Source organism: Bubalus bubalis, chromosome 17, assembly GCF_019923935.1.
Source record: "Bubalus bubalis isolate 160015118507 breed Murrah chromosome 17, NDDB_SH_1, whole genome shotgun sequence".
NCBI lineage: Eukaryota > Metazoa > Chordata > Mammalia > Artiodactyla > Bovidae > Bubalus > Bubalus bubalis.
In genome coordinates, this window is record NC_059173.1 from 23,216,632 (window position 1) to 23,243,795 (window position 27,164).

Consider the following 27,164-nt stretch of genomic DNA (forward strand, 5'->3'; position numbering starts at 1 on the left):
GCTGGGAGGGATTGGGGACAAGAGGAGAAGGGGACGACAGAGGATGAGATGGCCGGATGGCATCACTGACTCAATGGATGTGAGTCTGAGTGAACTCCGGGAGTTGGTGATGAACAGGGAGGCCTGGCGTGCTGCGATTCATGGGGTCGCAAAGAGTTGGACACGACTGAGCGACTGATCTGATCTGATTTGATCTTTCCTTTTTAAAAATGCAACTACAAGGGAATTCCCTGGCAGTCTGGTGGTTAGGACTCCAAGTTATCACTGCTCAGGGCCTGGGTTCAATGCCTGGATGGAGAGCTAAAATACTGCAAGTCATGGGGCAAGGCCAAAAAATAAAATAAAATATAAAATAAAAATGCAACTCTAAGAGAGTAAATCTTGAAAGTTCTTATCACACACACAATTGAAACTCTGCATGGAGACATATGTCAACTAGACACAGCAGTGATCATTACGCATTACATACAAAACACCAAATTATTGTGTTGTACACTTGCAACTAATAATAATGCTCTATAAGTTTTGCCTCAATAATGATAATAGTAATAATAAAGCAAAATCAGAAAAAAACCTGCAACTATAAATTTTTCTATATTAAACCACATAGGGCTTTTAATCTTACCACTTTTCCTGCTCCCAGGGTGTCACCCAAAAGTTGGGGGCTAGGGAGTGCTGACCACCCACCATTCAGGGCCAGGGGAAGGTGGAAGGGTCAGTTCCAGGTCTGAGTCCCTGTGTATCTGTGATGCAGAAAGCTCAGCTTCTCTGTACATAGGTATGGGATTAAATCTTGGAGACAGAGTTTTGGATGAAGTAGAAAAGGATAGTTTTATTGTTTTGCCAGGTGAAGGGGGACACAGAGGGATAATGCCCTTAAATCCATGCCTCCCAACTTGGGGAAGATAGTGACAAGTTTTATAGTAATTATTCAAAGAGGGTGTGATCAGCTCATGGACCCTCTTTTGATGAGTTGGTGATGAAGTGAGAGTCAGCATCATCAACCTTCAGGACCAATTTTCTGGGGTCTACATGCTTGTGGGTAGCACATCATTAACGCTTAGCTTCTCCCATCTGAAACGGGTTTCGGCTGCTGCTGCTGCTGCTAAGTCGCTTCAGTCATGTTCGACTCTGTGCGACCCCACAGATGGCAGCCCATCAGGCTCCTCTGTCCACAGGATTCTCTAGGCAAGAATACTGGAGTGGGTTGGCATTTCTTTCTCCAGGAAGGGGTTTCAGTGTCTGCAAAATAAACTCGAAGATATTGCTGTGTGTATCCATGCACAGGGAAACAGGACTTTGTTTGCCCTAAGGCTGCTCTTGACTCTTTCTCCTGGTCTTGCATCCCCTCCCTTCCCTGATTAACAACTGCTTAAATCTGCCCATTGGCACTCAGGCAAGGTCATGGAGGCTAAATGAAGCCTATTTCCTATAATCAAAGAAATTGGCGACACAGAAAGGCTCCAGTACCCAGGAGCCCCACAGGGCTCTGCACCTTACCATGTGGGCAGAGCTCTCTAGGGCTGCGACTCAGAGCTTGAAAAAAGGGCGTGGCCACATGAAATTTCTCAGTCGGAGGAGTGCATCCACCCAGGCGTCCTCCAGGGCATGGTTATCTTCTCCTGGAAGGATCTGGGTGTTAAGTCACATTGCGCTTTGGTACTCACCTCCCTACCAGGTGGGTACGGAGGGCCTGGGCAGCCGGGCCGGGCGGAGGTAAAGGACAGGGACAGGGGTGGCGAACAGGCATTTCCGGAGATGGAACGGGGACGGGAGGTGGGGAGTGTGGGTGGGAGGTCGGTAGTTGGGTAGGGTCCGAAAGTGGTGAGGATGGGGAGTCGCTGCTGGAATGGAACTGGAGACAGGACCAAAGCGAAATGGGGGCGGAGCCTGGGTGGGCCGGATGGGGGCGGAGCCTGGGTGGGCCGGGTGGGGGCGGAGCCTGGGTGGGCCGGGTGGGGGCGGAGCCTGGGTGGGCCGGGTGGGGGCGGAGCCTGGGTGGGCAGGGTGGAGCGTGACTTGGGCGTGTCTGGGCGTGTCTGGGGCGGTCTGGTCCAGAGCGCGCGAAGTCTAGCGGCTCCTGGGAGCTGGGGGTCACCCGCAACCGCTCTAGGGGTCCGCGTGTACGGGAATTGGTCTTCCGACGGGAGGCGGACTGGGCAGGGCGCGGACATCTCAGAAGCAGCACGGCCGGTGACTCTACTGCTAATGACGCCCTGGGGTTCGGGGAGGCGGCGGGAGAAGCAGGAGCAGAGGTGAGGCGAGGGCGGGCGGCTGTGGCGCTGATACTGGCGGCTCGGGAAGCATCCGGCCTCCCGGTGCTTCTGGGAGGAGGGAACCTGAACCTGGAGTTTGTGCGGGGGATCTGGCGAGCTGGCTGTTCGCCCAGGGGCGCGGTGCAGGGGCGTGTCCTTCTCCCTGAATGGATGGCTCCTCTCTGGAGCCCTGGGCTTTGGGGCCAGTTTGCGTGCTCCTGCATCTCAAGGTGGTGCCCCAGGGTCGATGAGGGGACGTGGTCAAGGGGAGGGTTCTGTGGATGGTCTCTCAACTCCCTGCCCCCGGGTCAGTCAAACTGCGGTCCTGGGGTAGGCGTGTCCTGACTTCTTGCTTTACTTCACCTTTCACGAGGGATCCCTGCCCTGCTCCTAGTTCAGTCAACCTGTCATCACGGAAGTTGAAGAGAAATCTCATCACCTCCATCCCTACAACTGTGGGGTCTCACTCCACCGCTCCTAGATAATCCAGTTTCTCCACAACTCTGGGGTCCCAAGAGCCGATGTTGGCCTACGGAGGAAGGCAAGGTTACAGCGTTAGTTCCTTGCCAGGAATATGGGACCCACCCGGAGGCACCTGAGATTGAGATAAAAGCAGTTTGGGGGGTGCGGGTAGAGAGACTCGGGGTGGGAGGGGCCTCACCTTCAAGACTCTGATAAACCCCGTGGATCTTGTAGAATTTTTGTTGTCTTTTCCCGTAAGGAAGATTGCATTTCAAACCAAATGGAGTTCAGAATCTATAGTGCTCATTTGAAAACTATTGTTGATCTGACTCAGTTTCCAGGACTCTCATTTGTAATTCTGTGTTTTACTTCCTCCTTTCCACTTTGGGGACAAAGGACACGGTTCACCATCTGTATACAAATTTTATTCATCTCCACCTTTTCTGTTCAGGAGTCTTTATGTAAGAAGTGCAAAACTCTCCTTTTTCTTAGATCAGGAATCAGAAAACTACAGCCAGGGGCCAAATCCAGTCCATCATCTGTTTTGTAGATCAAGTGTTAGAATACAGTGGCACATTTTCATTGATTCATCATCTCTGGCTGCTTTCCTGCTCCAACAACCAAGCTGTGTAGTTGTGCAAGAGTCTTGAAATTTTCTTTCTCTTCTTCAGTCCTTAAAATATTTGAGCTGTATGATGTAAAGCACAAAGAAGTGCGGGCGAATACTTGTCTAATGAACGGATTTGTGAGTGGCAAGTGAATGGTGGCGTGTGAGATTGGCTGGAGCTTCCTTTTCTGCTGTAATTATTCCGTAGGGCTGTATCTTTGCTGACCCCACCAAATCTTGTCTTCTCCTGTCTTGTCTGTTTGCTTTAGAAGATCTTTTTTCAAGGAGTAAGATCGTTGTTGTTGTTCAGTTGCTAAGTTCAGTCACTAAGTCCTGTCCAACTATTTGCGACACCATATAGCCCTCCAGGATCCTCTGTCCATGGGATTTCCCAGGCAAGAATGCCGGAATGGGTTGCCATTTCCTTCTCCAGGGGATCTTCCCAACCCAGGGATCAAATCCTTGTTTCTGCATTGACGGGTGGATTCTTTACTGACGAGTCACCAGGGAATCACTAGAAATTAGCAGAGGGGTTCTAGTTGGGAAGGTACTGGGGACCAACCAAGATACTTGCAAGAGGTGGCCAGGTGGCCACTGTGGTCTTACCGATCCAGATATTGGGCCTGAGAAGTCCAAATGTGATTTTCCAACTCTACACCCTCAAAAATTCTGTCTGGATAAAAACGGTAATATCTGTGGATATCTGTATCATAGGGCATATATTTCTTACACTATTTTATCAAGTAGTAATGTTTTCAAACTCAGAGAACAACTCAGATGGTGTTTATTACTTCTGTGAGAATGAATTTTGCATTCCTTTTAGAAGAGATAAAAAAGATTGCATGAGAAAAAGTAAATATATAACCGGAGTTATATAATTAGGAGACGGGCTCACATTTTTTTAAACTATATATATTTAAAATTTTTATTTACTTATCTATTTTTGATTGCCCTGGGTCTTTGTTGCTGCAAGAGGGCTTTCTCTAGTTGCGGCGAGTGAGGGCTACTTTCTAGGCCTGGCTTTTCATTGCCATGGCTTCTCTTGTTGCAGAGTACAAGCCCTAGCGTGTGCAGGCTTTGGTAGTTGTGCTGTGTGGGCTCAGTAGTTGTGGCTCCCAGGCTCCAGAGTGCGGGCCCAGTTGTTGGGGAGCACTGGCTTAGTTCTGCCGTGGTATGTGAGATCTTCCCGGACCAGGGAATCAAACCTGCATCTTCTGCACTGGCAGATGGATTCTTAACCACTGGACCACCTGGCAAGTCCAGGTTTTCACATTTTATGCCTCTTCCCCTCAACACTCTTCCTCCCCTTTACCTCGTTGGCCTTGCTTGTGCTGCTAGAAACACAGAAATGTTTGCTTTGGGATGCCAATGTGTGCCTATCTAATATTCCCATAATATCTATTCCATAATATTAATAAATATTGCTTATTTTATCCTTTCTGTTGAATTATGCTATCAGATGAGATGTTAAATTCAGACTCATGGGATGTGTCTGACAAAGTATATGAATATATTCCTAAAAAAACATCCTGCAGAAGCTGTAATCTCTGAATTGTGACAACCTTAGGTGGAATCATTTTAATAGAATATAACTTACAAACTGCCTGCAATACTGTGATAAGAATTTTAAAAGCTTTTCAGTGCAAAAACCCAGTGCATTGGGTTAGAAAAGCAGAAAAAGTCTTGATTTTTAAATAGTATTGTAATGAATGCTCATTGTGAGGCCCTGTGAATAAATGAATTTGAAAATCACGTGATTATAAAGGAGGACAGAAGAAATTAGAAAAAGGAGCACATTTGAAAGTGTTCTAACAGCTAATGTCAAGCCAAAGGAAATGAGAGTCACACTAACGGGCTCCTTGTTTGGGGACTAGATACATCCAGAGAGCTTGGCAGTGGGGTTGTTCTTTACATGAATATTGTTGTCCCTGTTTCCTTGGATACACCTAAGTATTTCTAAGAGTGAAAAAACCAGGTCAACGTATATGTGCTTCTTTAGCTGACCCACAGATGCACAGATCTGTAGTCTGAAGAGCTGCTATAGCTAATATGAAGACCAGGGAGCATGATCATAGATGCTTATTTATGTCAAATTGTTAGAGTTATTTGTTATTTAGCCACAGCTAACTGATACACCCACACTGATCTCTACCTTCTCTTCAATACTTTATCCTTTACTCCACATACAACATATTTTAGAAACAATTTATGCATACCTCACATTATTCTCTAGATTTATTAATATATTATTTAAGACTGCAAATGAGAGAAACTCAGTTGAAACTGGCTTAATGCACAGGGGCAATTCGTTAACTCACATAATAAATTCACACGGATCAAAGCATTGAGATAATATTAGGATCTTCTTTTGTTCAGCGTTCTGAGTGTTTTCTTGTATTTCCTTGGAGGGGAAAGGTGAGACCCCAGAAGCTCTAAGTTTTCATTCAACTGGATTAGTACATACTCAGAATAAATCAAAACTTTTCTTTTTCAGTAATTACAGATAGGGCACACAAAGGGCAAGCATGCCTTGAATATTGGAGTGAAATTCTTCTTTTCAGCCCTCAAATAGCCTATTTTGTGATACTGGTGCATCTTTAAGTTGATTTGAAGGTTCTGATAGCTTACGCATAGATTGAACAGTGCTGGTCTTCATGGTCTCTGAAGGAGAAAATTTAACTCTAGGACCAAAGATGGATCTGTTACTCAGATCGTGTAGCAAAGTGTTCTTAAAGTGTAAAGGGACAGAGAAAGCTTCTGACATAGACATCAGAAAGGGGCAGAAAGATTACCCACCCTCACTAGCTTAAGCAGGGCATTATATGCTTCTGAACTGGCTGCTGAGAATAGGTAAAAACAATACCTCAAGGTTGTAAGAGTTTCACCTGACCATTTCCCAAGGCATACTTCCAGAGATAACTTCAGCACAAGATTAGCCAGGGAGAATGGGTTCCAGGCAACGTCTGGGCAATGTCTCTGGGCAAGATATACTGTTGCTGTGTAATCAGGGGTACAAGTCTTGAGAAACAGGTTCCCAGACAAGATTTGTTACAATTTTAGTCAGTAACATATAGCCCAAGAAAAGCATTTCCATGAGCAAGACACTGGCTGTGTAATTATCAGCTCTGGACCTAAAGAAAAGCCAGTTTTCAGGTAAGATACATTGTTGCACAAGGCTTAAGGAAAGCCTGAGCTAGAATGTTCACCTCCTCCTTAAAGTGCCCTAGACCCCCTGCCTAAGTTAACTCTCTCAGTTCAGTTCAGGTCAGTCGCTCAGTCGAGTCTGACTCTTTGCGATCCCATGAATCGCAGCACGCCAGGCCTCCCTGTCCATCACCAACTCCCGGAGTTCACTCAGACTCACATCCATCGAGTCAGTGATGCCATCCAGCCATCTCATTCTGTGTCGTCCTCTTCTCCTGCCCCCAATCCCTCCCAGCATCAGAGTCTTTTCCAATGAGTCAACTCTTCGCATGAGGTGGCCAAAGTACTGGAGTTTCAGCTTTAGCATCATCCCTTCCAAAGAAATCCCAGGGCTGATCTCCTTTAGAATGGACTGGTTGGATCTCCTTGCAGTCCAAGGGACTCTCAAGAGTCTTCTCCAGCACCACAGTTCAAAGGCATCAATTCTTCGGTGCTCAGCTTTCTTCACAGTCCAACTCTCACATCCATACATGACCACTGGAAAAACTATAGCCTTGACTAGACGGACCTTTGTTGGCAGAGTAATGTCTCTGCTTTTGAATATGCTATCTAGGTTGGTCATAACTTTTCTTCCAAGGAGTAAGTGTCTTTTAATTTCATGGCTGCAGTCACCATCTGCCATGATTTTGGAGCCCCAAAAAACAGTCTGACACTGTCTCCACAGTTTCCCCATCTATTTCCCATGAAGTGATGGGACCAGATGCCATGATCTTCGTTTTCTGAATGTTGAGTTTTAAGCCAACTTTTTCACTCTCCTCTTTCACCTTCATCAAGAGGCTTTTTAGTTCCTCTTCACTTTCTGCCATAAGGGTGGTGTCATCTGCATATCTGAGGTGATTGATATTTCTCCCTGAAATTTTGATTCCAGCTTGTGCTTCTTCCAGACCAGCATTTCTCATGATGTACTCTGCATATAAGTTAAATAAGCAGGGTGACAATATACAGCCTTGACATACTTCTTTTCCTATTTGGAACCAGTCTGTTGTTCCATGTCCAGTTCTAACAGTTGCTTCCTGACCTGCATACAAATTTCTCAAGAGGCAGGTCAGGTGGTCTGTTGTTCCCATCTCTTTCAGAATTTTCCACAGTTTATTGTGATCCACACAGCCAAAGGCTTTGGCAAAATCAATAAAGCAGAAATAGATGTTTTTCAGTTCTTTATAATTCCGTTATGTAGCAAGCTCCACAGTATGGCCCATGTTTCTCACAGGCCTGGAATGTCCTCAGTCACTGTCTGCTGAATGAATATCTTTGTGTGTTTCATAATCAAAGACACCGTGAGTGTAGGCCAGCAGTCAGCTTGCTGTGTGACCTGCAGTTGATCAGGCAGGGTTGCTGAGGCACTAACAAAGCTTTTGTATGAGGCAGTCCATTGCCCTGAGCTGGGTCCTGGACATCAGATGATCCGAGTTAGTTCCAGACAGCACTGCAGAAGTATAAACTCAATGAAACCCAATTAGCAGTAGGTCTCAAGGATGCAGAGTGTAATTGCTTCTTTTCCTAAATAACAGAGACACACTGTGACTTAATTACAATAGTTTCATTGTGAAATAGAATTGGGGTAATTTCCAAGTAAGTATATCTTATATTAATGAGATTTGTTCAATCTTATTGGCATTACTGTGAAATGCCTTCATGCTGCAAATTATTTTCTAAATTGCTCATGTCATCTGTGGAAGAAAAACATCTGATTTCCTTCTGGAAGTGAAATGTGTGTGTTTCAGAAAAGTTTCCATGCTCAACTTTCCTGGGTGACAAGACTTGATTGTGCAAACAAAAGAAAGCAGCAACAACAACAACAACAAAAAATCACGTATCTCCAAAGCATCAGTGTTCAGTTTAATATCCACCATGAAACATCCATGTATTAGGAATTTTTTCACCAGGAGTCTGGAAAGCTGAATCCACCAATAGTTAAGGGTCTTAACATTTGAGACCGAACTCTGCCTCTGTGTATCAACAGTGTTACCAAATACTACCAAAACATTGGAGTTTGGAGCAGAGAAATATTATTGTAGGGCCATGCAAAGAGACAAGTGGTAGTTCTATGCCCCCCAAACCCCAAATTCCCTGAAGGGTTTTAGCAAAGCATTTTAAAGGCAGGATAAAGGAGGGGCATGGTTGGTTGCTGCAACTTCTTGGTGTAGGAATCCTTTGTTCTTGCAGTTGTCTATGTAGGTCATGTGATGATGTTCCTGTAAACCTCCAAAAGCAATATTATTCTCCATTCTGCAACTTTTTATCTCTGTATGAATGGAAAAGTGCTATACCTTTAAGGTCAGAGCCTTGAGGATCCTGTGTATTTCAGGCTCTAGGCAACATTCTTAACTTATAGCAAAAGCAATAAAATACAAAGGTTAATGTAAAAGAAATAGATCTACTATGGGGTCAAATTTGTTCTTCCCTATTATAACATGGAGTTTCCCAAGTGGTGCAGTGGTAAAAAAATCTGCCTGCAATGCAGGAGATGCAGGTTTGATCCCTGGGTTGGGAAGATCCCCTGGAGAAGGAAATGGCAAAGCACTCTAGTATTCTTGCCTGAAAAATCCCATGGACAGGGGCGCCTGGGGGGCTATAGTCCATGGGGTCACGAAGAGTCAGACATGACTTAACTAAACAAACAGCTAAACAACACAATTACAACATGACCTTAGACAGATATTGAACATTTCTTTTCTCCAACTTGCTCACTTATAAAGTAAGTGAGACATTCATTTATTGGGTAACTCCTATGTACAAGTGCTTTTCTAGGCATTAGGAGAAGAGCAGCCCATATGGGTAGACTAAATTCTTAATTTCTTGGCGCTTACATTCTAGCAGCAAAGACAAAAAGCACATAGATGAATGAATAAATGAATAATTAAGCAAAGGTTAATTTGATGCAAATACAATCAGAAGATATAATTGAGGTGTGGGGGTTGTGACTTTGGGAGGAGGATCAGGAAAGTACCTCTGAGAGTGGTAACGTTTGAGTGGCAATTTGAATTATAAGTCGTCGTTGTTTAGTCGCTCAAGTTGTGTCTGACTCTTTTGCGACCCCATGGACCCCCCTTCTCTGTCTATGGGATTTCCCAGGCAAGAATACTGGAGTGGGTTGCCATTTCCTTCTCCAGGGCATCTTTCCAACCCAGGAATCGAATCCAAGTCTCCTGCATTGCACATGGATTCTTTACCACTGAGCCACCAGGGAAGTGAGAAATGGAAAATTTGGAGTGGGAACATTCCAGGCAGACAGAATGGCACAGGGAGCCTTGAGATAGAAACTTATTGATGTCTTAAAATATCTTCAATTATATATTTCAGCCATTTCTCCTCTTGCAGAAATTTCAAACCTGTATTCCACCTTTAGCATCCTGTTTTCTCCATTGTCATGGGTTGGATTTAATTGTCCTTATCTAGACTAAGCTTTCATTCAGACAATTTCCTAATGAATTGAATGTGTCTAATTAATTAACTTGCTTATGACTCCTTCCTAGATTTCTGAAATTTGTTTTCACCATTCCCAATCTAGCATATACCTCTTTCCCGGCCAGTTTTCTAATGTGATTAGCCAGCAGACACTAAAGCATAGAGCTAAAGAATCTGCCTACAATGCAGGAGACATGGGAGACAGATGTTCCATCCCTAGTTGGGAAGATCCCCTGGAGGAGGAAATACTCCAGTATTTGTGCCCCCCAAATTCCATGGACAGAGGAGCCTGGTAGGCTACAATCCAAAGGGTCACAAAGAGTAGGATAGGACTGAGTGACTAAGCAAGCACTCTCTAAAGCATAGAGGAAGAAGAAAACGCTGCTGCTCAAACCTTACACATCCATGTATCCTGATTCCTTCCCAGTTACCAGCAATTGCCTGGGAAGTATGTCAAATTTAAAATGGTCATTCATCTAGTATTTATAGCAAGGGGTTGTGATAGGCTGGGACCTGGGACCTTTTGCTTGTAGCTGGACACTCCTTTCCTCCAGCAACAAAATACAAAGAAATGGTATGAGACTAAAAATAACTGTGTGGATGTGCAGTTGGGGGAAATTATGGATGAAATATACAAAGAGACCAAAAACCCCCCCCCCCAAAAAACCCAAATCAAAAACACAACTGCCATTTTGAAGAGCCTGGAGCAAAAGCCTGGTACAGAGCATGTCCCCTGCGCTCAACACCACCTAAGGGGAGGGCAAACCACCTAACCCACCCCTCTGGCCATACCCATGAACACACCCCTGTGCTGTTCTGTGTTTAGTCGCTCAGTCATGGCCGACTCTTTGTGACCCCACGGACTGCAGCCTGCCAGGCTCCTCTGTCCATGGGGATTTTCCAGACAAGAATACTGGAATGGGTTGCCATGCTCTCCTCTGGACACACCCCTACCCTCACCCAGTGTAAGGAACAAGCTAGTCCACCCTCAGGGAGTGAGCAAGCAAGGGAACCTGTTACTTGTTCTGGCTCCCCCTGTGTAGCAGGGACCCCCAGTAAAGCTTTGGCAGAATTTCTTGTCTGGCCTCTAGCCAATTCCTATTGATTGGGGAAGGCCAAGAACCCTGGTCAGTAACAGTATGATGACATAATGTCCTAGAACTTCTAGGCAGTATTGATAAAATCGACATTGATAAAGATGCTTAGAGTAAGGCAGCTAATACATATTTCACACGTTGATCAGATAAGTCATTGCCTCTATGAAGGAATGCATGATGCTATGATGGGTCCACCTGCTATCTAGAAATATATCAATCAGTGATGATGGCCAGTTCAACTCAGCCCACTCCAGAACAATCAACAAGAAAGTCAGAGTCAGGTTGCCATCACTTCATATCCTGGAGCCCAGTAAATGTGCTGCTCCTTTTAATCCATGATTCAAAAATAAAATGCTTTGGCAACACAACAACCAGTTACTGATGGGGGTGATCTTGTGCAAAAGACAATGTAACTTTTGCATTTGCCTTAAAACAGGAGGTAATAACAGAATCTACTTTGCAGGGTTGTAAGTTTGTTGATGCATGCCACGTGGTGAATATAACACCAAAAAAGGACCCCTACGGTTATTATCAATTCTCATCATACTCATCCTTGGTTGTCACCTTTTCAGTTAAAGCTCTCCTTGAATACCCAATTGAAAATAACAACTCTTAGTCATAAAAAACAATGGAATCATGCCATTTGCAGCAACATGGATGGACCTTGAGATTATCATACTAAGTGAAGTAAGTCAGATAGAGAAAGACAAATACTGTATAATAAACTTACATGTAGAATCTAAAATGCAACACAAGTGACCTTGTCTATGAAACAGAAACAAACTCACAGACATAGAGAACAGACTTATGGTTGCTGAGGTTGTGGGAGGCTTGAGGGAGAGATGGACTGGGATTTTAGGGTCAGCAGATGCAAACAGTTATATAGAGAATGGATTAACAGCAAGGTCCTACTGTATAGCACAGTGAACTATATTCAATATCTTGTGATAAACCATAATGGAAAAGAATATGAAAAAGAATGTATAGCCTGGTAGCAGAAATTAACACAATATTGTAAATCAATTACACTTCAATAAAATAAATTTAAGAAAAAACAACTTGTTTTCACTGTCTATTCCCTTATCCTGCTTTAATTTGCTTCTTCTTTTTCTTTTGGCATTAATTACCATTTGACCTGCTGTATATTTATTTGATTGTTATCTGTTTCACTCTAAAAAAACAAACAAAAAACCTTCCTGATCATTGAAGTCATCCTCCCTGAAGGATCATCCATGTCTAGATAAGTGTGTTGCATATAGTTGGTGCTCAATACATACTTGCGGATTAAACAAATCAACAGTATCACAGTCAACCATGCCTCGTGGCTGAGGTTGAGCTGTAGGGACTGGCCAGTGGCTGAGTCAGGTGGATAATGCAGAGGCAATTTTTATCTCTTCTTGCTCTATTCACAGTTGGAGAATGAGCTGGAAAACAATTTGGATCACTGTTTTAGGCTTCCATCTCAGGTAGCACAGTGGTATACAATTCGTCTGCCAATGAAGGGGATGCAGGAGATGCGGGTTCAATCCCTGGATTGGGAGAATCCCCTGGAAGAGGAAATGGCAACCCACTCCAGTATCTTTTCCTGGAAAATTCCATGGACAGAGGAGTTTTGTGGGCTACAGTCCATGGGGTCACAAAGAGTCTGACATGACTGAGCACACACACACTCATGGACAAAGATCTGCTTGAGCTTTGTAAAAATAAAGTCCTTCTGATATGCTAAGCATTATAGGTAGACCTTCGGAGAAGGCAATGGCACCTCACTCCAGTACTCTTGCCTGGAAAATCCCATGGACAGAGGAGCCTGGTGGGCTGCAGTCCATGGGGTTGCTAAGAGTCAGACACGACTGAGAGACTTCCCTTTCACTTTTCATTTTCATGCATTGGAGGAGGAAATGGCAACCCACTCCAGTGTTCTTGCCTGGAGAATCCCAGGGACGGTGGAGCCTGGTGGGCTGCCGTCTCTGGGGTCGCACAGAGTCGGACGCGACTGAAGCGACTTAGCAGACTTAGCAGCATAGGTAGACCTTATTGCATTATTACATGCCATCAGGGAGTTTTACTAGCGTCTTGATCTCTGCTGAGCTGAGATTAAACAACAGCCTAGTAGACACTGGCAGGAGGCATCTAGGTTTCATGGAATTATGATCCTCCTCTCTTTCATGAGAAGAAGGGCATTAAGAAACACCCAGAATAGTTTTTCCTACCCAAAGGCTGGTAAATCATTATTGAAAGTGGAAAAGGAGGAATAGGCCGTGGTGACTTGAAGCAGCATTTCATGGCTTTGGAAGATATGACATGTGAATCACTAATCTGGACCCTACTTTGGCTACCTGATGTGAACAGCCAACTCTGGAAAAGACCCTGATACTGGGAAAGATTGAGGGCAAAAGGAGAAGCAGGCAGAAGAGGATAAGATGGTTAGATAGCTTCACTGACTCAATGGACATGAGTTTGAGTGAACTGTGGGAGACAGTGAAGGACAGGGAAGCCTTCTGTGCTGCAGTCCATGGGGTCTCAAAGAGTTGGACACAACAACTGAACAACAGTCCTTGGAATCAGTTGAAATACCAGGCACTTTAAAAATAAAAAGATGCTGAATTTAAACAGAATTTTCTGAATGTTGTCTGTGGATTCTAATTTGGAACCCTTTTGTTTTTCTTATTTTGATCCAGGAAATATACACTGTCCTCTTAAGTTTATTTTCTTATAAATGAACTCATTAAAATGCAGCAAAAATTAAACAAGCTTAATTAACTTAAGCAAATGTAATATTTTCATGGATTAACTGAAGGGAATAGAACCTAACACATTTATTTGTTATGTGCATCAAACATATTAAACGACTAGCTTAATGATCCCTCCACAAACTAATACTTTTGTTTTAATAGAAAAGAGAGTTAATCATAAAACAACTCCCTCTAGCAACATGGAATGAATAAGTCACAGCAGACTGTCTTTCTAGATAATTAAAGTTCAGATTTAGCCTTTTCTTTCAGAAATATCTTATTCGATCATTTTTTTAATTTAATTTTTAAATATTCATTTATTTATTTGGCTGCCCTAGGTCTTAGTTGCAGCACATGGTATCTTGGATCTCCATTGCAGCATGCGGGATCTTACGTCGCATAATGTGGTATCTTCAGTCATTGAATCTTGCAGGTTCATTTTAGTTGCTGCACATGGGATCTTGTTTCCCCGACCAGGGATCAAACCTGGGCCCCCTGCATTGTGTGTGTGGAGTCTTAGCCACTGGATCACCAGGGAAGTCCCAGGTATGGAGACTGAGGATAAAGATGCAGTCCATCACCATGTTGTAAGCCAAAGGATAGAGGTGCATAAGGAAGCTTAGAGATGTCTTCCATACCTATCTAATATGTATGGAGGAAAGGTTCATTAAATAAGTATATAGAATACCCAGCACAGTATTTGATCCATAGCTTACAATTAATAAATGTGAATTCTTTGTTTTTAAGTATAGTTGACTTACAATGTTAGTTTCAGATGTACAACAAAGTGATTCTGTCATACACATGTATATATCTATTGTTTTCCAGATTCTTTTCCATTATAGGTTATTACAAGCTATTGAGTATAGCTCCATGTGCTATACAGCAGGTCTTTTTTTAAAAATCTATTTTATATGTAGTAGTGTGTATCTGTTAATCCCAAACTCCCAATTTATCCCTTTCCCCCCTTCCCCCTTTGTTAACTATAAGTTTGTTTTCTATGTCTGTTAAACATTAGTTCTTTTAATTAGTTCCAACTGCCAAAAGTCCATATTTTTAAAATAGATGTTGGACCAAGAAGAAGGACTGAAGAAATTATCTTAATTCTCTCAGTATCTTCCTTTGTGATAATGAAAAGAAAAGAAATTCATTTTTTTTTTTTTTGGTGCCAAGCAGATGGTTGGAGTTAAAGGTCTACAAAGCATTGTGATGTCATTTGCATTAATTAATTTAATAATTAATCATTAATTAAACTTTATCCAATACTGCTTTCATAAATCTTGAGTATAAAATTGCTGAAAATGGATGGAACTATGGTTTTTAGACTGATAATGTAAAAATGTCATTTATCTGCCTGTCTTATATGTCAACGGCAATCCATTTGAGTTAAGATTTGGAGAGAGTGGTAATAAAAATGGAATTTTAAAATATGATAATATGAGCCTATTTAGCTTTCTAACAACAAGTAAAAGAAAACAAAAGGAATAATGTTTGAAAATAGTTATAAAAATTGAGAGCTTAATGGACAGGTCTGGATGCCAGTTGAAACCTACTTCTTAGCATCCCCTGCTGTTTAAAGCTTGATTTTTCTCACAAATATCCCCAAGTTGATTAGAAAATATCTGAGAATTCATTCTAATTACATGCACTGTTTTAGGACTTGGAAATGATTCATCTGGAACATAATAAAGTTTAATCTTCCTCTTCACCCAAATTTATACTTGTTGGTGGAGGGGAACTTACCATATGTGGAAAGATGAGTATATTTCAGAAGAGACTCCTGCTTATAATCAGACTCAAGAAGCCATTATTCTAATTCAGATTTACTATCTTCTCCACCAGAACTGATTTCTCTTTATCCACACACAAACAATAATTTATGTCCTAATGGTCTGAACTGCTGACTGCCCATTGAGCTTAGAATTCAACCTGAGTTGCTATCATTCTTTATAGAATGATATATATTTTACTATGATTTAGAAGTGGCTGAGTGTATTATAAAATGTTTTAAATGTGAAAAAGCATCTCCTCTTAATTTAAACATCTTGTCAGGAGAAAACTAAGCCAACAAGGTAGTGAAATAATGTAATTATTCTGATTTATGGTACATATTCTTTCTTATTTAATCTGTTCTCTTGCCTTCTGAGAGAGAATTCTGGAAAAGTATTTAGCTAAAATAAGTAACTCTTAACTCCACTTGATTTATCTTTCTCTGTAAAATCCATATATATTTTTTTCTACTAGGACCTGAATTTATTTTTTCCTTTTTGGGGCAAGATTTATTGGGGGGAGTGTCTTAAATTTCCTTAGTTTGAGTTAATATTGATCAGGTAATAAACACTGAGTGGAAATTCAGACATAATAACATGGGCATTCTGGACTTTTAATTTGATTCCTTTTAAAGTGAATATAGCAGTAATTTGCCCTCATTGATTGATGGGGACTGGAAAGTTTGGATAAATAACTCTTTACCCCAGTGTAGACGGGGGCTGGATCCTTGAAAATTTGAAAATACCACATGGCCCAAAAGTGGAGGGATGGTTTTGTTTCTGAGCTCACCTTGGATGAAGCAACACAGTACTTTAAGCAGATCACACTGAAGGGATAGAAGTGAAAAGAGAAACCTCTTTTTCTGCGAAAAAGGGTCAGCCTAAAAAGAGAACTCCAAAGACAGCTGTCAAGATGGAAATCAATCCAAGTTGTTTGTTTGTTTGTTTTTTTAAATAGAGTGGCAGAAAGTTACAAGAGAAGGAGGCCAGTAACCAAGGAGGAGCAATCATCTTTCTGATTGAAAGTGGTCCACTGTCGAGAGAATCTTGGGATCCATAGTTAATGAAGTCACCCTCCCCACCCCCCGACAGGACCAGTGCACTGAATGGTTATCTTCAGCACATTTGTCAGTTGTGATCTGCCAATTAAGACCAGTGATGACAGCTCAATCTTTTATCTGTCTCCAGACATCCCCTCCAAAGGCTTCTGTTTAAATGTGTATTGGCTTGCTCCCTGCAGCATCCTCCAAGTATCACATTCTAGCTCTTAGGCAGCTAATTAGACACATCTGATGTCTGGCTGCATGTGTGTGAATTCTTCCCTGACCTGCCTCCCACGTTGTGACACAGGCCAGGGCTTGCAACGAAAGGAGAGATATTGGCACCTGCTTGTTTGTCTTTAGACTTGGATGAGTCTCCTTGTGTGTGTTGTGTGTGCTGTCTGTATCGGTTTGTGTACTCTAGGATATCCTGGCTAACTTTCCGAGTCAGTGGAGTAGTTCTTCCTCATATGTTTAAAACTGTTGAATAATACTTCAGATTGGATATTTAGCCACATTTCCAACTTTTCCTCCCCATTGCAGTCATTAAAGTCTGATCTGATTTGAGGATGAAAAACAGGTTTTTGTTTCATTAGGCTAATTGGTTGCACTCAGGAGCATTGTGGTGAAAAGAATTCTGAAGACAAATCTGGCCCCTGATGGAAAGAGTGTGGTCCTGTGCTAGGGTTGATTAGCAATGTCTGCCTTGAGTGCAGGTGGGGAGTGGATACTGGGTGCTATGATTGATTTGCAGTGTCTGCTTTGAGTAGAGGAGTGGAGTGGATGCCAGATGTATCGTATCCTGGCTTTCTTGATGGGGATAGACACCTTCACCTTCCAAATTCCCACTGAGCCTGCAGATATAGATCTTCACAGTGATCAAGAACAATAAAGTGTCACATTAGGTAATGTGGCCAATTTCTATTTATTAGGACAACAATTGGAGAAGGAAATGGCAACCCACTCCAGTATTCTTGCCTGGAGAATCCCATGGACAGAGGAGCCTGGTAGGCTACAGTCCACGGGATCACAAAGAGTCGAACACGACTGAGCGACTTCACTTCACGTCACTTCACTTCAGGACGACAAATAGGTTCTTACTTTGAAACTTGCCTTTGATGAATTCTCAGTACACAAGACCTTGCAGGTCTGTTTCCCAACGTCCCTTTGGCCATTTTTGTTTGAGACTGTCACCCCATGAGAGTCCGCTGCTCTGTGGCTATTGGTTTCCAGTATAAACTTGGGGAAATTTGATCCTTTAAGCTTTTGCATAAATTAAAATGAGCAGCACACTTTGGTTTACACTGTCTGGCTACTGCAGACTAATCAGCCCCACTTCTAAGAAGCTCAAAACAAGACAACCACATCCATGTGTTACCGCAGCACGGGACCACTGGCAAGCATCTTCAGTCAACTTGCTACTGTGATGGCCACATAACAGGACTTACATGCTATGTCATTTCCTAGCACACGCTCAAAAACACAGAAATACAAAATAAGTCATCCCAGAGAGCAGATGGAAGACAGCTAAATGTAAAAGAAGGGGAAGACCAACTCTAAAATATTTGATTCAGAGGGTTTTGGGAACCCCCTTGAGCATGTGTGGTTTCTTAAGGTGGATTGGAAAAATAGACCTGGCTCAGCAAATCCAGAGAGAAACTGCTGTTCATCAGCCAGTAATAGAATCCTGGCTGTTTCTATGGCAAGAATGGGGCATGACAAATTTTTGAAGGTTCTGCCAATACCTCTAATATTTTTATCCTTTTTCATGATATTTTATCACAGGATATTGAATATTGTCCCCTGTGCTATACAGAATGATCTTGTTGTTTATCCCATTCGGTAGATAATAGTTTGTATCTGCTGACCCCAAACTCCTAATCCTTTCCTCCTTTCCGACCCTCCCCCTCCCCCGTCCCTGCGAGGGCAGCCACAAATCTGTTCTCTATGTCTGTGAGTCCATTTGGGGAATTAATTTTTATTCAAATTTATTAGGAGATCAAGAATCCAGATAACACTGTTGAACTTTTGCTCCTTTGAAAGATGAAGTGGGTCTTCTACGATGAAGCCTCAACAGTCACTCAGTATAGCTTCTATTGAGGCTGCAATTGTGGTCCAAGGTCAAGGGGAGGGACTGTGGACCTCCCCTTGGGAGAGTAAGACTGTTAGTGTCACGTTAAGGTAATGTGAATGAGACACAGACACTAGACTGCGTGTGACTCTGTGACCCCACGGACTGTTGTGCACCAGGCTCCTCGGTCCCTGGGATTTCCCAGGCAAGAATACTGGAGTGGGTTGCCATGCCCTTCTCCCGGGGATCTTCCTGACCCAGGGGTCGTACCCGTATCTCTTATGTCTCCTATGTTGCAGGCAGATTCTTTATCGCTGAGCCACCAGGGAATCACAGTAGTGATTGCTAAGAGGGGGGGGAGGGGAGGAAGGGATGTTTTGGGATTTGGGGGTTAACAGATGCAGACTATCATATAAAGTGTATAAACAACAAGGTCCTACTGTAGAGCACAGAGAACTATATTCAATATCCTGTGACAAATAATAATGGAAAAATACAAATATATATATGTATAGCTGAGTCACTTTGCTGTACAGCAGAAATTAGTGCAACATTGTAAATCAACTACACTTCAATAAAATTAAAAAAAACACACAAAGCAGATAATGTGAATGTATCTTTGCAGACACTTTTGGTCAGTCAGTCTGCTGTAGGTTTTACCCTTCAGGTAACGATCATGTGTAAAAACTCTGATACCCTTGAGGGAAGTGCCCTAGTCAAGATTAGATGAAGGAAGCACTAGACTTTAAAAAAAATCCATTCTGAAAATCTCTGCTTTTTAAATTTTATTTATTTATTGGCCATGCTGTGCAGGCATATGGGATCTTAGTTTCCCAACCAGGGATCAAACCCATGTCCCTGCACTGGGAGTCTAGTCAGTCTTCCCTGGACCACCAGGGAAGTCCCTGTAGGCTTTTATCTTCCTTTATAATTCTAATGACTTTTTTTTTTTAAGTTTCTTTTTTACTTATTTATTTTTTTAAATTGGAGAATAATTACTTTACAATATTGTGATTGCTTTTCCTATACATCAACATGAATCAGCCATGGGTGCGTGTCCCCGAACCCCCTCCCATCTCCCTCCCCACCCCATCCCTCCAAGTTGTCACAGAGCTCCAGCTTTGGGTGCCCTGCATCATGCATCAAACTCACACTGGTTATCTATTTTACATATGGTAATGTATATGTTTCAGTGCTGTTCTCACAAATCATCCCACCCTCTCCTTCCCCCACTAAGCCCGAAAGTCTGTTCTTTTAACATCTGTGTCTCCTTTGCTGTTTTTAATTGAGAGCAGAGAAAAGGGAGAGGAAAGCTTGGAAAAGACTCAGGAAAAGGCCATGGAGGACCTCCGGGCAGACTTGGCTGCCTTTCCTGATCTCTCTAGAATCATCTTGCTTCTGGAAAATATTTACCTTTGGCTGATGAGGCAGCTCATTCACGGATGGTGACTGCGAGGCCCGATCTCTCTCCAGGGGCGGGCAGCTTGCAGATGGAGCCACTTACGCAGTGCAATGAGCCGCCCAAGCCGTAAGAAACCTAATGGGACAGAACATGGTCTAATTTTCCAGGAGAGCCAGGCAGCCACCCTGTGATTTGACATCCAATCAGAGTTCCCATTTGGGGCTCCCTGGTGGGCCGTTCAAAATTCCCATTGAAGAGGCAGCTTTGTAAAACCAAGCTTGCTTCGGCAGGGAGCTGCCTCTGGGTGTGTAAGACTGCCCCTGTGATCTGCTTGTTAGATGTCCATTTGCCTGATTCTGCTCCCTCTCTGACCTGCCAAGGAATGAAGGCGCCAGGAGCCCTGAAACAGATTCCCACAGATTTGTATATATTTCTACTACAAGTCTTCCCTGGTGGTTCAGACAGTAAAGAATCTGCCTGCCAATGCCGAGAACTAGGTTCAGTCCCTGGGTCGGGAAGATCCCTTGGAGAAGGGGATGTCTACCCGCTGGAGAATCCCATGGACAGAAGAGTCTGGACTGCAGGCTCTGCAGAGGACTGCAGTCCATAACATCACAAAGAGTTGGGCAGGACTGAAGGGGCTTAGCACACATACACACACCCTGGGACTAAGCAACTGAAACCTGGGAGCTGCAGCTCCCTGCAGACAGGACTGTGCCCTCCAGCGGTCATGGGGATAATGACACCTCATAAGCACCGTGCTGTGGTTGCTCATTTTACAGGTGCTGCCACTGAGGCAGAGTTTAAGGAACTCACCAAGGCCAGACATAAGTGAAGTCACTCAGTCGTGTCCGACTGTTTGCGACCCCATGGGCTATAGCCTACCAGGATCCTCTGTCCATGGGATTTTCCAGGCAATAGTCCTGGAGTGGATTGCCATTTCCTTCTCCACGGGATCTTCCCAACCCAGGGATCGAACCCATGTCTCCCGCATTGTAGACAGACGCTTTACTGTCTGAGCCACGAGGGACATAGGGTGAGCAGAATCTGCATCAGCGACTACATTTCCATCATCACACCATATCAACACACCCTACCCAGACCAGCTTTACTCACCTGCTTTATCTTGAAGGCGGAGTGTTTATTTCTGCCTCCAGCACTGGGCATTCAAAGGCAGAGAGTTCACAGACTGTATCTTATTTAGATGAAGACTGTGGAGGTCCTTAATCAATTTTATTTTTAAAAGTGATCTATTTTTTTATGTATTTGCTGGGTGTTTGTTGCTGCATGCGGGCTTCCTCTAGTTGCAGAGAGTGGGGGCCGCTCTGTAGTCGCGATGTGCTGGCTTCTCGTTGCCCTGGCTTTTCCTTGTAGAGCATGGGCTCTAGCACACACAGGCTTCAGTAATTGCAGCTTGCAGGTTCAGTAGTTGTGATGCAAGTGCGTAGTTGCTTAGTCGCCCTGTGGCATGTGGGATCTTAGTTCCTGGACCGGAGATCAAATCTGTGTCCCTTGCAGGTGGATTCTTAACCACTGGACCACCAAGGGAAGTCCCTTAATTTTAACCTCTGATTTCCAGGTCCTTATCCTGCTTTTCCCAAGTTTTGTAGAGAATGTATTAGTCCTCACTCACCCAGTCAAGAACTGAACAACCAGGTAACTTGCATCTCCAGAGACCTGGCTCTTTCCTGGCTAACATTTGCCTTCCTGTGTGGAAAAGAAAGACCTCTAGGATGAGAGCTTTACTATTTATAGTCTCATGGGCCATCACAATGTCATCATCTCGGACAGGGCATGCACCCTGTCATCAGGGCAGCCCATTCATTTCAGATGACTCACAATTACGAGTCATTTGGCAGAAGCCACTTGCATTTCTCACTTAACTCTCAATTCACTGCCTGTCTCCTCAGCTTTCTCCCACAGGCAGTGGCTGGTCTGATCCCTCAGTCATTGCCACATGATATCCACTTCAAAGGGCTGCATTTGTGAAGCTAATAACAAACATCTAATATAGTGGAATGGGTGGTCAGCCAGTGGATGCGTGAACGAAAAAAAGATGCTGGACATCATTAGCCGTTAAGAAAATGCATGTTAAAGCCACAGTGAGACACTACTCCACAGCCTTCAGAATGACTACAATTTAAGAAAAGATTGACCATTCCAAATTGGTGAGGATGGGGAGGGATGGGAACTTTCTGCTGGGGTAAGGGTAGAACGGTACAGCCAATTGTGTGTTTTTAAATGTTATTGAAGTCTAGTTGAGTTACACTGTTGTGTTTAATTTCTGCTGTACAATAGATGATTCAGTTATGCATATATATATGTATTTTTTTCATATTCTTTTCCATTATGGTTTATCATAGGATATTGAATATAGTTCCCTGTGCTACACAGTAAGACCTTGTTGTTTATCCATCTTATATATACTGGCTTCATCTGCTAACACCAACCTCCCAGTTATTCCCTTCCCTACCCCCACTCCCACCCCTACCTTGGCAATGAGTCTGTTCTCTACGTCTGTGAGTCTGGTTTTGTTTCATAGATATGTTTATTTGTGTCATATTTTGAATACACATATCAATGATGTATGGTATTTGTATTTTTCTATACTTAGTATAATTATCTCTAGGTCCATCATGTGGCTGCAAATGGCATTATTTCATTTTTTTGGCTGAATAATATTCCATTGTATATATGTACCATATGTTCTTTATCCATTCATCTGTTGTGGGACATTTTGGTTGTTTTCTATGTCTTGGTTATCATAAATAGTGCACCACTTTGGAAAACATCCTGGCTGTTTTTTGTTTTTTTTTAAGTTAAATATACACCTACCCTATGATCTAGTCTTTCTATTTCTAGATATTTACCTAAGAGAAGTGAAATCAGCTATCCATACAAAAACTTGTTCATGAATATTGATAGCAGCCTGTTTGCACTTGCCAAAACCTGGAAAAAGCACAAATGCCCATCAGCAGGTGAACAGATAAACAAGCAGTGGTGTGTTCCTACAGGGAAGTGCAACCAAATCATGAGAGGACGTTTGCTGATACATGCTGTAACATGGATGGGTCTGAAAATAATTATGCTGAATGAAACAAGTCATGCAGGGACTTCCCTGGCAGTCCAGCGGCTAAGAATCCACCGTCCACTGCAGGGCACCTGAGTTCCATCTCTGGTCCGGGAGCTGAGATCCCACATGCTGCAGGGCAACTCAGCCTGAGGGCCACAACTAGAGAAGCCCTTGAGCCCCAATGAAGACCCAGCACAGTCAACATTTTTTTAAAGAAGTCATGCAGAAGAGGTATGATTCCATTTTTATGAAATTATAGACGATGCAGACAAATCCGTAACTTCAGAACTCAGATCAGCAGTTGTGTACCGATTGGGCTGAGGGTACCAGAGAGGGATGGGATGGAGGGATGACAGAGTGGCACAAGTAAGTAAGTTTCTTTATCCTTATCTCAATTTCAGTCCTAAATTCCCAGGCATATATATAGGTCAAAACTTATGAAACAGAATATATTTTAAATACACGCATTCTATCTTATATCATGCATACTTCCCTAAAAGTTTTTAAAATAGCATTTTTGCTGTTGTTGTAGTTTAGAGGCTAAGTTGTGTCTGACTCTTTGCGACCCCATGAACTGTAGCGCGCCAGGCTCCTCTGTCCATGGGATTTCGCAGGCAAAAATACAGGAATTGGTTGCCATTTCCTTCTCCAGGGGACCTTCCTGACCCAGGGAATCCAACCTGCATCTCCTGCATTGGCAGGCGCATTCTTTCCCACTGAGCCACCTGGGAAGCTGATAATACGATTTGACACATGGTAAGTATTTGATGAGCACATTTGGTGAAGGCATGGCACTGCATTTGTGGCAGGGAGAACAATTTTATTCCCTTTCCTTTGTTGCCTGTCTTTTCTTCTGCTTTTGCTTCCAAAGAACTAAATACATGGAGGAGGATGTGGCCCCTGGGGACCTAGTTACGGGGTGGCCGTGGGCTCTGGGTGCCTTGCCCTAAGAAGGGAGTGAGGTTCTGGGGCCATTCCTGCAGTTCTGCTCTGCAAAGTTCTTGCTTCTTGAGATCCCTGCACGGATGAAAAGGAAACGCTGACGTTCATGTATTTCAATCGACAGTTTGAAACAATACACTTTAATGGGAACATGGCTTTAAGCTGCATTCTACAAGTTGATTACAAGGCAGTGTGGGAGAAGAGCTCACTGCTGTGGGAACTGATGGGCCAGGGCTCGGAGACAGGAGGGAGCCTGTTATTTCAGGAAGTAGGACAAGACAGTGGGTCTTGTAGGCGGTGAAATTGAACAGAATGAGATTAGGGATGCAAGCAGATACCCAATGGTGTGGGACTTCCTAGGACCATAGAAAAGTTTGCTTTTTTTCCCCCCAACAACAGTAGGAAGTGACTGGAGGTTTTTGAGCAGAAGAGTGACTTTATCTTCTGTTTACTTGAAACAGTCCAGTCTGGAAGTCAGGTTGCTGTGTGGGGAGGAGATTCGAGGACCGGAAGAGTGCAAAGTGGGGTTCTACTGTGGAAGATGCTGTTTTCATCCAGGTGGGAGGTGATGCTGGCAGAGAAAAGGCTGAAACCTCTTGAAGGGCAGCCCTGGGGACTTCCCTGGTGGCCCAGCAGTTGAGACTCTGCCTTCCAGTGCAGGGGGCTCCAGTTCGATTCCTGATCGGGGAACTAAGATCCCACATGCAGTACAGTCAAATTTTTTTAAAGGAGAGGGGCAGCCGTAAGATAGTTTCTCCATGTAGGCTATGTTGATCTGAGCAAAGCATCTGGAGGATTCTGGACTAGACCAGAGATTCTATGTCAGTTACGTTCATTGTGACTGGTGATCCCTTTTAAAGTTGCTTTTGGAACACTCAGTCATGACCTATATGGGAAAAGAATCTTAAAAAAGTGAATATATGTGTATGTATAAGTGATTCATTTTGCTCTACACCTGAAACTAACACAACATTGTAAATCAACTCTACACCAATAAAAAATTTTTTCTTTAAGTTGCTTTTGGCAGACAGAAAAGTTACTCCTAGGAAGTTTCCAAGAATAAATCATTTTCTAGGAACTATAAATAGCAGTGCCATTGCAGAAGTTATACTTGGCAGCCTGTTGTGACATGTTGCTATCAAAGTGGAGATAAAACAATGTGAGCTGGGATGGCAAGCAGCAGGTTGGTTTGGCTGCCCGGTTGTTTTGAGGTCGACCTCTTTAATTATTGCCTAAGAGGCTCTGTGCCTCTCCAGTTGAGGGACCCCAGAGTCCCACCCACCCCTTATTGTCCCTCTCACAGTCTGCAGTGTAAGGTAAGGGTGGCATGGTGATGTTTTTTTCCCCTGCATCACTAACAGGTAGAACTCGTGTTTATTCCTTTTCTATTGTGAAGAGCAAGGAGATCAAACCAGTCAGTCCTAAAGGAGATCAACCCTCAACATTCATTGGAAGGACTGATGCTGAAACTGAAGCTGAAGCTCCAATACTTTCGCCACCTGATGCGAAGAGCCGACTCATTGGAAAAGACCCTGATGCTGGGAAAGATTGAGGGCAAGAAGAGGAGGTGGGGCAGAGGATGAGATGGTTGGTGTCATTGACTCAATGGACAGAAGTTTGAACAAACTCCAGGAGACAGTGAAGGACAGGAAAGCCTGGTGTGTTGCAGTCCATGGGGGTTGCAAAGAGTCAGACACCACTGAGCAACAGACCAGAAGCTGTGAAGAGAAGCTGGGGAAAATGCAAGCCATCCTTTCCTTGGAACTGGATTTCAGCTCTCTCTACCGCAGGGGATACAGCCTTTTAGAATCTTCCAGACATGCTGGATCATTCAGTAATCTTAACCTAAAAGACCCAGAGGGGACAGGATGGGAGGTCTTATGTGCTGATTTGAGAGACAGATTTTGTGTGTCTTTCCCTTGCTCACTTGCTGTATTGTGGCTAGTACCCTACTAAGCTTTTAGTTTTATTTTACTTACATATGTTGAAAATTTAGATTCAGCTGGAGTTAAGTAATGGTGACTTTTCAACTTGAAGCAGTGGTTTTGGATTTCCCTGGTGATCCATGGTTAGGATTCCACGCTTTCATGGCTGTGGCTCGGGTTCAATGCATAGTTAGGGAACTAAGATCCCGCAACCCGTGCCACGTGGCCAAAAAATAAAAATAATAAACACACACACACAAAGTAAAAAAATAAGCTAAGTAGTGCACAGGGAGGGTGTATATGTGTTTGTGTGTGAAAGTATATTGATACGTGTGTGTATACCACATATGTGTATATTCGTATCATGTAAATGCATTAGAAAAAAAAAAACAAAATGAAGCTAACCCATCAGACTTAGAATTCTGACTTAGACTTTTAATTCTTAGAAACTTACAACAGGTTTAATTCGTCTGGGAAGTTAGGCTTGAGTTGGCTTAAAGAAAAGTATCAAGGAAGTCATTTTTTAAAAATAACTTTATTTATTTATTGTCTTGCTGGGTCTTCATTGCTGCAGGGCTTTTCTAGTTGCTGTGAGCGGGGACTACTCTCTAGTTGAGGTGCACAGGCTTCCCATTGCTGTGGCTTCTCTTGTGATGGAACATGGGCTCTATAGAGTGTAGGCTTTAGTAGTCGTGGTTCCCAGACTCAAGAGCACAGGCTCCTGGGCTTAGCATGTGGCATCTTCCTGGACCAGGGATTGAACCCGTGTCTCCTGCGTTGGTAGGCAGATTCTTTACCACTGAGCCACCAGGGAAGCCCAGGCAAGTCATGCTTTGAAGACAACGTGTCTGTAGTAAACTGTGTGCCCAAGGATGACAGCATCTGGACAACAGTGGTGAGGACTCTGTGTCTTCAGGTCTGAGCTCAGGCTTACCTGCTACCATGGTATCTGTCCATCGTGAGTGAGTGTCCATCAACCGTCCTCAAAGGCTCAGAGACAGATCCCTGGGTGACCCTGTGCAGGGATACCCAAAGCCTCAGGGAAGTGCACACTCTTTGTAAAGGAAGGAGACTGGATGAGATAAAGTCACTGTTCTTTCTTCCCCAGGATTTCTAGTTCTGATCAGGGAGCTGAACTGCTCTGCGTCATCACTTAGAAGTGAAAGTGTTAGTTGCT